At 41.6% G+C, this 13,289-nt stretch overlaps 1 long non-coding RNA gene across 15 annotated transcripts; it reads left to right on the forward strand.

Moving 5' to 3' along the window:
- The first annotated feature begins 4,505 nt into the window (after positions 1–4,505).
- LOC120661229 lies at positions 4,506–7,765 on the forward strand. Of its 15 annotated transcripts, none has more exons than XR_005669841.1 (7): positions 4,506–4,606; positions 4,789–4,861; positions 4,945–5,246; positions 5,857–5,981; positions 6,296–6,327; positions 6,524–7,038; positions 7,117–7,765. It is a non-coding gene; the product is annotated as an uncharacterized LOC120661229 (long non-coding RNA). The 15 variants fall into 15 exon arrangements; XR_005669843.1 differs by having other exon boundaries at positions 6,554–7,038; XR_005669831.1 differs by having other exon boundaries at positions 4,740–4,861; positions 4,945–5,074; positions 5,169–5,246; positions 5,857–7,038.
- Positions 7,766–13,289: the final 5,524 nt, after the last annotated feature.

Genomic DNA, 13,289 nt, shown 5'->3' on the forward strand with positions numbered 1-13,289 from the left:
ATATTATTTTAATTGTTATTTAATAATTCTAGAAGACAATTGAATTAATTATTTTTGTATGTTACTTCAAAAACGGTGAAATAAAATGAAAAAATATATAGAAAAGGAATGAAATAGACCCATCTAACTACTTCAGCCCACGATCAGCCCACAACGAAGGGCATATTGTTACCATCAGATTAAATTGGACGACCAGGATGCTCCATGCTCGGAATAAATATCTCTTGCCAGCTACTGGCGAAAACCTACCCACTGCTCACACCTCCTCTCTCCTCCCCTCCAGATCCACCCACTACTCCTCCCAGATCCACCCGTCACGAGATCCACCCTATTCCTCTGCTCAGGATTCATGGCGCGGCTGCTCTTGCCGACCCCCACCTCGCCGGTCAAGTCCGAGCGGGCTGCAGCGCCGGTGCCGGTGGGGTAGGCGAGCGGAGGATCTCGGCAGCGGCGGCGGCATCTGCAAGAGCAGCGGCAGCACCCGGGCCGCCGACTGGCTTGGGCCTGCGGCGACGGCCCCTGCGGTGGGCTGGTTAGGTGCCGGGCGAGCGTGATGCTGCTTCCGGCCGTGCGGCAGTCCTCTCAAGGCGAGCAGGTGAGCATTTGAGAGAGCGGCACGTCGTCAGGTAGCATCTGCGAAAGGGGGCTCCAGCATCTGGTGCTCTTCAGCGGAAGCAAGTGAGTGCAAATGCGCTGAAGAAGCCGCTCTCTTTTTTGTGTTTACTGTGGCTGCTAATCCATTGTTATCTTGGATAGAGCTGAGCTTACCTTCCTTGCTTCATTTCTCAATACGATGGCTAATTTACACTATTGCTGCGTCAACTAGTATATGTTTGTGAGGCTGGCGAGCTTCAGCATTGTAGTATTGTGCCATTGTTTGCTACCAATGCAAGAGCAGTAGTATTGGGCAATTTGCACTGAAGGTGTTCGATAAAAGGCCTGAAACACTCTTGTTTAGGCTAAACTTGGACGACCTAATGGTTTCTTTTTATCCGCTCATCAAATTATAGACTAGCTGCAGACACATGTCCCTTGTTGAACAATGATAGTATTGGTTTACCACCATAATGAATAATGTTATGTTCTCCATGTGAAAATGAAATACTGTTACGTTCTCCATGTGAAAATCCATCTTGTTATATGGTATTGTGCAGCAGCTAGCAAGTGTTTGGAATAATTGCTTATTTCCATTGCTAGTAACACTAAGTAAGTTTCTTGCTTCTCTGCAAGGTTTGAACTATGGGATGTAACAATTCTTTAAAAAATTATGGAATGAAACTTCCCTGCAGCTGATTGCATTCAGTTATTTTATCGAGTATCGTGGACTTATTTCCAAGCTCAAGGTATTTCTACATCTCCCTCCTTGAATCCATTTACACCTTTTAATTGTGTTATTTTGGTATATTTTGCTCTCATTATTGGTTTCATGTTACAAAAGCTGAGTTAAACTTATCTGTATCAAATCATGCATAGTGTCGACATCTGAATGGTCAGCATTCTCCAGGGTCTTAGCTGCACACTCTGCACACCATTTGTTCACATTCTGTTCTTTTATGTATATTTATATGTATATGGTGGTTGAAAATACTTGTGTGACCAAGTGATGTTTTATGAAATGGTTGTAACGGCACGTGTTGTATAAATAAAGCAATTCTAGGATAATTATATGTATTTATTGTTTTGCGTGGTTTTTATTTGTCATCCATATGTATTTTGAATAACCTTTTATGGCACTGTGGAGATCTTTTTTGTCACAGAATGGCCATGCGTGCAGAGGGTTTGTGATGTTTTGGCCCATATTGGATGACAAAAAATATCGTCATAGAATGTATAAATTTAGTGATGATAATGTAATCGTCATAGAACATATGTTTCTATGATGTTAGTGAATCGTCATAAACTAGTTCCATTCTGTGACGATTTCGTAAAGAACGTCACCAATGACATTTTCTGACGGTGGTTCTATGACGATCCTTGTGACGCAGTATAAATGTCACTATTACGCTTTTGTGATGAAAACCCATATTTTCAGTGACGATAATGGATCATCAAGGATAGTCAAATCTCTTGTAGTGATCAATAAGGTAAATGCAAAGTGCTATTTCTTACATAGCCTTTTTGCTTGAGCTATACTGGAACTGCTAGAGAAATGCTGCTCATCCTGTGGAACATAACCGTATACACTTCCTAGATTAATCCATGTTTCTTAATTTACTGCATTTAACCTTGTCTTGAGTTCAACGGCAAATTACTAATGTTTGTCCATTTTTCATCCAGTCACCGGGACGGTGGCTAGCCCTGTACGCTCAGAGTTAAGCAATGCAGATATAGCGATTAAGCAAACACCAAGTGACTGTGGTGCATTGCTTTCCTATCTTGCCATTGAATCATTGAGTCCTGAGCTTGCTAATCTTATTAGCCTGAGCCTGTCTAATCTTATTAGTCGTGCCGAGTGCCGACAGAGGATCCTGGCGGTAGCATGCATGGCCTTTCCCTGTCTCCCCTGACCTTTGGTGTCCCCCATCCTTGTCTATCCCCATGGTGAGGGAACTGTGGAAGGTGGATGCCAAGTTTCGTGGAGGGTGCAAGATTTGTTTTTTTTTTTGAAAAAAAATCCTTGCATGATGCCGTGCATGTTTGATTTTTTTTTTCTACAAGGTACTTGGTGCAACATGCCTTCACCGCATCTGCAGCCATGTAGCGCTCAAAGTTTTTAGCGGCACACACGAGATTAGCTTCTGCTAATAAATTGATAATTAGCATAGGCGGCATGCATTACCTGTCAGCTTTGGCTAGATTTTCACCATCTCAATGGCATGCCAAGGAACATGCAGGATGTAAATGAATTGAATAGAGAATTAATTTGAATACTTCATATATGATTTTATTTCTCAGTTCATACTCCTGGCAACTAGATTATTTAGTTCCTTTTTTATTGACGTTGCCCATTGGTATTTGGAGAGTTACCTGACATTGCCTGCCCTTCCCACCTGGAGACTCCAGTCCTAGGTGCTGATTTTGCCTCACCCTCGCGCCACCGCCCCCTCGTGCCATGACGACCGCGGGGAAGGTGTTCGAGTGTAGAGGTACGGGCTTGACACTCCCTGTCTCACTCCCGATCTTTCTATTTTTTGGTCTTTGGTTCGAAAGTGATTTTGGAGAAGATTTGCTGCTCCACGTACGGTCTTACTGAATTCTTTGGGGTGGGGGATGTTCTTACTTTCTTTCTTTTTTCTGTAGGAACAATGGTGACCAAGCTTGTTAGTAGTTAGTCATGCTACTGTTTTGTTATGATCTAGGAATGCTGTAATCTGCAATGACCATTTTGTTTAATTGCTAGATTATCATAGTACATTTTCTCCTTTGCTAACGAGGAGAATTAAATGGAATTTAGAATGAAATCGAAATCAACTTTTAAATATACTAGATCTTAGTGTTTGGCAGGAATAAATTGATGGCTTGTGCTTTTGCATTATCAACAATATCGGCGTGAGGAAACCCAAAGGCATATATGTAAATCTACATCGCTGAACCAAATGAAGCCCTTCGGGAGCCTCTAGCTGTTTGGCCAGTCCTATCGTGCTGCGTACTGTGCAAGTCGTGGAGAGTCTCGCCACGCGGCAGCCTCCGGCCGTTCGCGTCCACCCTACGCCGCTATATGCAGCAGAAATAAAGGAGGCCCACGCGGGGACCTGAGCGTCGTTGTTGCCCGCAGACCCAATCGTCTCCTCCAGCTTCATCGCGCCTTGCCTCACCTCGTGGTCGTCGCCTCGCACGCTGTCGCCTCCTCCGTATCGCAGCGCCGTCGGCAGCCTCCTCTAAGCCGATCCTCCTCCCCCGTTGGCCGTGAAGAAGGGCACAATGTTGTGCCCATAGTGGAGGCGGCGGATTCGTTGCCGGCGGGGAACGCACGACAACAGCAAACATCAGCACTAGGGCGACCTAGGACGGCCGCCCTAGGTTCCTGTGGGCGAGCTCCACATCATATCGCAGTTCGCTCAAGTCCGGCGAGGGCTAATGGCAGCACGGCGGTGCCCTCGGCGAGAAGGACAACGGCGTCGGCCAGGCATGAGATTAGGGGCGACTGGGCGAGCGTGGGCCTCGTGGGCCGCCTGGCCTGGAGGTTCCTCCGGCCCAGTGCCACGCGCAGGGTCTTCTTCCTCTTCCAACCAGCGCAACGCAAACGCCAAACTGCATCCACCCAGCATCGAGCCGCTGGCGCCGTCGGCCCCGTCCTTCCCCCGCATCGCGGAGCCCCGCCCCTCCCCCCCTCAACCGCTCCGGGCCCTCGGCAGTCGGCCGCCGGCGGATCCGCGCGCTCGGCGCCGCCCGCCGCCGCGGGGACCTGCAGGGCTGCAGCCGGCCTCCGGCCTCCACCGGCCACCGCCTCGGCCCTGGGTACCCGCCGGCCGCGCTGGCCACCGGTGGTTCCCGCGCGGTGTGCGGCGTGCGCCACCCCCCGCCGGCCGTCGCCGCGGTCACCTGCAGGCCTCCTCCCCCCCCCCCCCCCCCCCCCCCCCGCAGGTCTTTTCGTGACCTGGCTTCGCCACTTACCATGGAGGTGGGTGGATAAAGGAGCTGCAAGGGGCTCCATCAACGCATGGAGGTTAGCTCACAGTCCCTCGCTCGGATAGTCGGATGCAATCCTGTGCCTCTTCCTCTCGCTCATATGTCGGTCCCGTTCGCCATCCTCCCTACGCAACCTTGGACGGCTGCCTCTCCTCTTTATCCTCCTGCAGCCACGGCCTCGCATCTATCTTAATTAAGGTGCTTCGCTGCCGGATGCAGGCTCTCAGTCTTCCTTGAGTGCGTCGTCGCCATCATCAGTTGCGCAGGTGACGAGTCCATATCAGCACTACATGTATACTTCTCTCTGTTAATTGCAACTAATCTCTGTTTCTGTCTTTGGTAAGCTGGATAATCACTAGCCATTTTATTTTGCAGTTATCTTCTGATGAATCTAAAGATACTAAAACAAAATGCATCTTTGGCATTACGGGAGTTGCAATGTTTATACTGTGCTACTCTAATTCCAGTTCGTTCCACTACATTGGATTTAGCCTATAGCATGTAGGTAAACCTTCTAACCTCTTTGACTTACAGATTATAACATATCTGATCACTTTAAGCTGTTGTATGTTGGAGAAATCTGAGAGTATTTCTGCTAGGTCTGAAAAGAGGAGATTTACTAATAACCTGCAAGGAGATTATTTAGCAATTACATACACATGAAACGATCTACCATGGTATCTTCTTTATCTGAATTTTTAAGGCAAATACCTTACATTAAGATTGAAGATGTACTGAAATTGGTACTGGTTGGTTACGTACATGTAGTTTCAACATGCTCTCATTTATTCAATTTATCAGACTAAATTTTTTTAATGTAGCTCATGGCATGAGGGTGCTCTGTTTCCTTCCGTACACATAGGCCTCAAAGTTTTCTTATTTTGTGATGAAAAAAAGTTAGGCATTGACAATATTATGTTAGTGGTAAGGAAAGTAAACTGGCAACCAAGAGTGATACGATTGATGTGAAAAAGTTGGTATGAAAATTTGTTATTATATTTCCTCCCCGCCTCTTAATTGTACATAAAAGAAAAAAATGTATCCATTTTGCTTTGTGTCTATTTCTTTAAGGGAACCTCTAAGGTGTTTCCCCTCAACCCATGTTATGTACTCCTATGGTTTACAGTACATGTGTAATTACCTTCGATGAAGATAAATTAGCCATTTGTGATCTTAGCTGACTAAGAATCATGTGATCACTGTGTTACACTAATATTTATTCTTACTGCACTTCCTATCTTTTATTTTATGTTGTTATTATGTTTATTTTGATTTCTCTATTTCCAGGTGTCTTCTATTTCTAGCAAAGGTTAATGCTTCGCTAGAGAGATTAGTTGCCAGGATGTCCTTGCGGGCCTTCAACATTAGTTAAAGCCTATCGATTTCCAGAGACATTTTTTTCCTTTTCGTCAGTTAATGTTCTTCTTAACCAGGATTGCCTTTCTTCAAATCTCAAGATCTGTTTGTAGTAGTCTAAAGTATTTTTTAAGGTTATTCTCATCATTTAATAAAAAAATCCATTACAAAAATTGCCATGATATAAAAAGTAGCTTCAAATTTAGAATTTGCATAATCTTTTAAATTATTCGATATCAGTAATCAGTAGCTTAGTCCTCCAAGTTCTGTTCAGCAATAGGGCAAGCTATTTTGGTAAAAGCTGCAGATTCAATTAGTCTTCTTGGTTGGCTTTAAATTTTACACAAAATGTTTGTGTTCCATTTTGCAGATTTGCTCATGGGTTGACAAACTGAGATAGAGGTATATGATCTATAATGTTACATTCCTGCTTTGGATTTCTTTGCCAAGCAGTGATACTAAGAATTTCAAACTGACCATGGACTCTGTTATAGCCTTGGGTTTTATTATTATGACCAGTTACAAGGCCATATGAAAATGCTGAAATTCAGTTTGAAAAGCCGTGAAAATGTCAAGCTGTATTTGTTTTTTTTTCTAGACTAAAACCTCTAGCCATGATCTTGGTTAGATGGGGCTCAACACAAATGAAGTGTGGCCTTTGGTGCCATGTGGTGAGGGAAGGATCCAACATCCAATGCCGTCATTTAACTTTTCTCTCTTCTAACATGCTTCTTCCTTGGGTTTCACTGAATAATCACCTACACCTGGATCTGTTGTCTGGTAAGAATCTTTTGCCGATTTGGGATTTTAGCTACATTGTAAAAAGTACAAAAGAGTGATTTTTTTCTGAAATATTGTTCTCACCCTTCAATAAACAAAATCCATTGTAAAAATTGCCCTGATACAAGGAGGTAGCTTTGAATTTGCACAATCTGTTAGATTATTCAATCAATGTCAATAATTAGCTTAGTCATTCATTTCTGTTCAGTAATAGACCAGGCTATTTTTGTAAAAGCTGCAATTCAATTAGCATTTTTGGTCGTCTTCAAATTTTACACAAATCCCGTGTTCTATTTTGCAGATTTCCTCATACTTTAGCCAACTGAGCTAGAGGTATATAATTTATATTCTTGCATTCATGATCTAAATTTATTTGCCAAGCAGTGACACTAACTCTCAATGCGTGTGCAGAATTTCAAATTCCCTATGGACTCTGCGATACCTTCATTGTTTCTTATCATGTCCAGTTAGCAAGCATTTGAAAATGATCAGTTTGCAGTTTTATATTACTCCCTGAGAATCTTAAGCTGTATTTTGTTTTCCCTTTTGGCTAGACTTCTGTCCATGAACTGGTTAGCTGGGGCTCAACACAAGATAACTATGACCTTTGGTGCCATATTAGGGGTGATGGAAGGAGCCAGTTCCGTAGATTTCTATCTTTTAGCATAGTACTTCCTTCGGTTTCACTGAACAATGACCTATGCCTGAATCTTTTGTCTTAGTAATTTTTTTGTCCAATTGGGATTCCATGTTATAAAAAGTATAGTAACCTTGATCCTGACTCCCTGAGTAATATGTGCAGGAGAACTATGCCTGGATCACTCACATGATCAACAACATACTACATGTACAATCTTCAATTACCCTTTCTTATGGACATTCAGCTACATAGGGCCATTCTAATAAATAACAATTTGTGTTCTTTGCTAAGATACACAAGTATCGTGTTGTATGATGATGATGTTGCTCCTCCATGTCTTCAACCCATGATGTTGTTACAACCTTTAAAAATGATTGTGCAGATATGAAACTATGTAAATGCATGATTAGTGCAACAAAATCCATACTGGCATGCACGACTGCTCTACAGGCGCGGCGTTAGCGCGCCTGCCTTCCTAGTAGTACATGCTCACTATTGATCTTCGCCATTAAAATAGTGTCGGAGAAACATGGACCTTACTGCATAACCGACTAAAATGAAGATGTCAAATCACCACATCAAAACCAATTACTCCCTCCATTTCAAATTATAATTTGTTTTGACTTTTTTAGTTCATTCTTTTTGCTATGCATCTAGACATATTATTATATCTAGATACATAGCAAAATGGATGTAACAAAAAAGTCAAAGTGACTTACAATTTGATGAAATGGAGGTCCTCCATCCTAAATTATAAGTTGTTTGACTTTTTTTGGCATTAAGTTTGACTGTTTGACCACTCGTCTTATTTAAAAATTTATGTGAAATGACACTTCTTTTATCGTGCCTAGCTTTATTAATAAATGTTCTTCAAGAATTATATAAATTTGACTATGTTTGCATAAATTTTTTGAATAAAACAAGTGAAAATTTAGGATAAAAAAGTTAAACGACTTATAATTTGGGATGGAGGTGTTTCTCACCACAAACATATAAACTGCCAAAATTCAAAGAGTAAACAACTTACTTACTAGCCCTTTGCCGATGTATGATCAAATATCATCGAGGCACAAAAAACTTATTCTACACTATTGTTGCCACCACCTTGTCGACACCGGAGGAAATCGAACCTACAAGAAGCTAAATCAATGTCGCCGGGAACCAAGTCCTCCTTGAAAAAAGAAAAACTATAAAAACTATACCAATGCCACCGAAAGTTGAATCTTAGTTGAATAGGGAAAAAAACTACAAGAAACTAAATCAATGCTTTAGGAAACCGTATCGAATTTGGGAAAAAAAAACCTACGAGAAACTAAATCGATGAAGAGAATGGATTTCACTTTATGTGATCATTGTCATCGTGGTCAGAAGAGAAGGACCTAGGTGGAGCTGCCACGGCGCCTAACACGAGACAAGTCTTCTTTAGCAAGAAACAAACGCCACCCTAATAAATCCCTAATTACAGTGGAGTATGAGAATTACGGGCACCGGTGACGAAAGAAACCACACCACGCCTGCCATGATGCCTCGTCGCACGGAGTCAAGTTGCCGTACTGGACCCGTGATAACAGTTTCTTAGATGGAGTGGGGCACAGTCCACAGAGAATCGTTGGGCCGTTTTGCGAATTGAGGAGGCTTCTTCGGCCCATGCACCTGTCAACTGAAACAGGTCGTTATGAACATCTCAAGCTACTGCAGATTTGTTTGTTTCTATTTTGTGGTGTATTTTGAACGCTAGAAACGGTACCTACTCTTTGGCAGCCGAGGTTGACTCTGATTTAAATCCTCCAACACAAGATTTTACAGATTATCCCTACGGGTCTAATTTGCAAACAATGTATAATTTTTCCTGTGATGCCTCGGTGGCCATTCTAGGCACTAATCCAAGTAGCAAGACAAGAATTATTGTTTTCATTCGAACTCAATCTCCTAGAAGCCTCTTACATGCTTTTATTTTTCAAGTGGCTATTCCAAAAGCTTCGGATCACTTGGAGGCAGAAGCTCAAGCCTTTCTTTTCGGCGCAAAGCTGGCGGCGGCCCATGATCTTGAAGAGGTGACCCTATTAACTATTCTTTCCATCCCAAACCATAATTCATAAGTTATTTCAACTTTCTTGAAAAATCAAAGCGTCGGAAGTTTGACAAAAATTACAGAAAAAATTGCAAAGATTTATGATATCAAATAGGTACACTCTAAAAATATAATTAATAAAGAAACCAATAATACTTATTTGGTATCATAAATATTATTAGGGATTGTTTGGCTTCCAGCCAAGGAAAACCATACTAAAGTTAGGCTAGTTGTGGTGGCGACGGAGTTTTTGTGCACCACAGAGTGCGGTGAGGTTTGTGCGGAGAAAAGAAAAGGGTGGCCTCATTTAAAAGAACGAAACAAACAAATGCCTTGAATCCCATGGCGATCCGTAATTGTGGCGTGGTGGCCGGTGGCCGTCAACCAAATACCTCGTATACTCACCATAGACATTGGTTCTCTTAAGGGCATGTTTGGATGTTCATGTATTTGTTTAATCCACACATGTTGAAGTCGGTTGGAGTGTATTAAAACTAAGGTCTACTCCAACCCATGTGGTTTGAGGTACATATATGTGCATCCAAACAAGGCTATTCATATATTCGATTCAATCCACATGTGTTGACGTAGGTTGAAGTGTATTTCAATTAAGTTTTACACCAATTCACTACAATACCTATGATTTGAGATAGTTTGAGAGATACATGTAAGACCTAGGATAGTTTGAGAGATACATGTAAGACCTAGGAAGGGAGCAATAATATATATACTATACTAATGTGCCAAGATTTGGAGCATGCTTGTGAGTTGTGGCCCCACGTGGGACCACACACTGTTCATGCAGGGTCCACATGGGATTTGTGTAATATTTAGATGGGACCCACATGGGACCCGCTTACTATTTAGATGGGACCCATGTGGACCCGCATGAATAGTACGTGAGTCCCACGTGGGACCAACATACTATTAATTGGGACCTACGCAAAAAGTATATTTAATTATTTTCTATATACGACGAAAATAATAACAAAATTATGTATACTAGATTTTGTTTCCACTTTGTAAACTTATATATATACTATACTAATGTGCCAAGATTTGGAGCATGCTTGTGAGTTGTGGCCCCACGTGGGACCACACACTGTTCATGCAGGGTCCACATGGGATTTGTGTAATATTTAGATGGGACCCACATGGGACCCGCTTACTATTTAGATGGGACCCATGTGGACCCGCATGAATAGTACGTGAGTCCCACGTGGGACCAACATACTATTAATTGGGACCTACGCAAAAAGTATATTTAATTATTTTCTATATACGACGAAAATAATAACAAGATTATGTATACTAGATTTTGTTTCCACTTTGTAAACTTACAAAATATAATTGAATCATCCAAAATTAATAATTAGTGTAAGTCAATCCATCAACTATACCTACTAACATAAAAAAATAAATTCCTACATGTACTGTTTATGCAGGGCCCACGTGCAACCCGCGTATTATTCAATTGGTACTCACATTATTCAATTGGTACTCACATAGTATTCAGTTGAATCCCACCACAAAATATATTTAACTATTTTCTACGTATGAAAATAATAACCAAATTTCATATACTACGTTCACATGTGGTAGCTCTACTACTTATTGGATTTTGCTTTCACTTCGGAAACTCGCAAAATATATAATTGAATCATCCATTGATTGCTATTCTTATCTTTTTTCCAACCAAAATTAATAATTAATGTAAAACAATACATTAACTATATCTACTAACATAATAAATGAAATCCTAAAAAAACTTTCTGTACATCTAGCGCGCTCTCAGACTTTAAACTACTACATCGATCTACTGTAACTTTTACATTTCATTCAATACATCAACAAGATGTTGCTTTAAATATATTATACAATATAGTATACGATAACATTTTTTAATATTGATACATGCGCTAGACACCCCGGCCCAGGGCTTAATAGGATTAATAGGATACTCATACCAATAAGTTGCAACTTCTTTTCCGGAAGCCGGTCTCCAAAGAACTCCGAGGTTAAGCGTGCTTGGCCCGGGGAAATTTGAGGATGGGTGACCGACCGGGAAGTTCGAAGAACTTCCCGGGTGCGCACGAGTGAGGACAAAGTGTGCAGAAAAGACTGGTGTTGGTCTGTGAGGACAGTCTATGTCCTAGAAAGCAGCTAGATGTAAGCGGGCCCGGCCTCGGGGAGGCGGGACGTTATAGAATGGTATCAGAGGCGAAACACACTGGGGATGATTACTTGTAAACTATACTCGCCAATGCTTTTATCTCTTATGAGACCTTACCCCCACATGGTAAGTTGTAATTTTAAGCATACTGTACTGGGAGTGCTCTCATCACACGTTGATGCAGGGGAAGTTATTTAAAACACACACACACATGCACCGGTCGTGTGAGTAAAAAGAATAAATCAACTGTGGACAAAATGTCACAAAAACCACCGTTCTGACACGATGGAGCGGCTGCAGTAGCGCTGACGTGTGCGCGCGCGCCCGTCCGTCCGCGTCCCACTGCGCGTTCTGCCCGCGCACCCGTCAGAGGGCAGCAGTCGCTTGTGCGCGCGCTCCCAAGGTGAGCTTGCGCGCGCCGTTCGCAAACTTTCGGAGCAGCAACTGCTACTCACCGCGCTGTGCTGTGCTCTGCTTGTGTGTTTTCATCTGCAGGCTGTTCACTTGGAGAACTGCCAGGGGATCAGCGTGAACTAACCGGCCTCATCTCCACAGTTGTCTGTAACCCTTTTCCTTACCCTGCGTTATTCAGCAGTAAGAGCTTAGGAGTACGTATTTTCCAGAAAACAATTATGGAAATATTCTTTAGTAGTAATTAACCTCTCCAACAGAAACCGCAACCTCTGCTCTCTAGCCTCTGCAAAAGCTGAACGGATTCCTCAGGCAAGAGGCAAGACTGGCCCCACCTGGTCGCCTATCTCTTGGCCCCGGGTTGCATGCATTTTCTTACCGGACAATATTGCCCTTGCAGACTTGTTCTACTAGTCGGTTTTATAAATCACAAATAATAAAAGTACCAGTTTACTTATGCTAGTTGGTTTTACAAAAATGTTGCCTGAAGTCGTATAAAAATCTAGGAACCTCGAATATAGAAGAAGCGTAAAAATGAAGGTAACAAAAGGGAGAAGAAAAAAAGATATTAAGCTAAATATTTTAAAATTTATTTTTATTCGAATAAAATTAATGTAAGACATGAATATAATACACTATTTTTGAAATATTTGATAAAATCCATTTTATGTAAATAAATTGACAGCCAACTTACCAAAGATTAGAAAATATTTTAATATTATCAAATCATTTAATTTATTTTGTGTTTTGACATAACTTTGATCTTATTATTCTTGTATATGTGCAGATATAATGCACATAATTTACCCTGCCTGTATTAGAGTTCTTTTCATCATGATGATCGACATTTTACTACGCTCAATTGATCTTGTGGCCATGCGGATTATTGACACCGACTGCGACTTCCTATATCGTCTTAAAATGTGCTAACTTTCTATGAGAATCAACTCATCACTTTTTGTTTTATGTGTATACGTTCAGTTTTAAGCTTGTCTTGATACACTTTGTACTACAAAGATCTTACTTTAATGCTTCCAACAAGTACTCCCTCCATGCCAAATTGTAAGTCATTCTAAGAATTCTAGAGAATCAAAATATTTCAAATTTAATAATATATAATATTTTTAAAATTTGATCAACTTGTAATTTTGAATAGTCAAAACATCTCAAGTTTGTAATCAGATCTTTTCTAAGGACCAATCTTTAATTGGCGGTATGGTCTTGTTTTGTTAATTATCACGTCACGGCGAACAAGAAGCTGCTGCCGTAATTTCTTTACCACTTTTTTG

The sequence above is a fragment of the Panicum virgatum genome, chromosome 2N (assembly GCF_016808335.1).
Source record: "Panicum virgatum strain AP13 chromosome 2N, P.virgatum_v5, whole genome shotgun sequence".
Classification (NCBI taxonomy): Eukaryota; Viridiplantae; Streptophyta; class Magnoliopsida; order Poales; family Poaceae; genus Panicum; species Panicum virgatum.